The sequence below is a fragment of the Montipora foliosa genome, chromosome 9 (genome assembly GCF_036669935.1).
Source record: "Montipora foliosa isolate CH-2021 chromosome 9, ASM3666993v2, whole genome shotgun sequence".
Taxonomy (NCBI): domain Eukaryota; kingdom Metazoa; phylum Cnidaria; class Anthozoa; order Scleractinia; family Acroporidae; genus Montipora; species Montipora foliosa.
This window is the reverse complement of record NC_090877.1, coordinates 6,490,463-6,491,652: the sequence shown is the minus strand read 5'-3', so window position 1 is coordinate 6,491,652 and position 1,190 is coordinate 6,490,463.

Below are 1,190 nucleotides of genomic sequence, written 5' to 3'. Positions count from 1 at the left end.
GAGGCCTGATAGACTTCCAAGCAATCTTCAACTTCCAGGTAAGTCTCGTTTAATTTTCTAATTCTATCAGGCATCTACCGCAGAGATCCCACGAGATTTTAAAGTCATGTGGTCACTCAGGACATCAAGACCCAATTTATTGTACAGAACCACTAAGTAGAATGTATACCAAGGCATTAGATAACCTGCACAAAATCAACTGAACTTTACAGAACAAAATATTGCCTGACAATAGAGGTAACAATCAGTGCGTTTCCATAGCAGCAGAGAGGATAGCATGACTAAAACTGTCAGATACATTTGGGGACTGAACTGGTTTGTTGTAGAAAGTGTTGAAAACACAGTCACTGCTCCAACTGGCAGCTTTCATAATTACAGGCAATGAAACATTACAGCTACGAGCCTTGCTTGTAGATGCTGCTCGGGTACTATGCGGTTTAAATATGGTGGTGTCTACACCAGCCTTTTGCATCACAGTCCTGATCCATCTCGAAATAGTGTCCTTCGACACCCCATGATGCGGCTTGGCATAACTAATGAACAGTTGCTGCTCCTCTCCCCGTAATGAGGAGGTACGAACAATATATTCATCAAGAACTGTTGCAACACATAACATATTATCATTAACGAATCTAGGTATTAAGTATTAAGGGTAAGTAAGAACTATTGAAGTGTCCCAGGTAGAAGTATAACGAGGGAAGGCTGGTCTTGTTTGGAAAACTCCTTTTAAGAACCTTTGAACGAGTGGATGATTCCCAATAGTAACATTCCCATCAAGGACTATGAAGGAAGATAGGGCACTTCTCGCAGTATTTAAACAACTGTACCCTAAACCCCTTTCATAGAGTTCTTGTAGAAATTCCAACACATCATTTACAGGTGGGTAAAGAGGATCCACAGCCCTCCTATCCGCAAATAACTGCCACTTCTCAAGGTAGACCCGGTATTGTTTCTGGGTGGCTGTCCGCCACGAGTTGAGGATTGTGTCTTGAGTTGCTTGTGAAATTCCTCTACTCTGGAGGGATTTCCGGATACGAGGCAGGCCATCAGACGAAGCTGGCTGCCCAGGGGGTGGGGCTGTTCTGGGTTGAAGGGTAGATGGACATTGCTTTTGTGTCTTGGCAGGAGGAGTGGCTTCCGAATCAAGAGTCTGGTTAGCTTGGGGTACCATGGCTGTGTGGGCCAGTTGG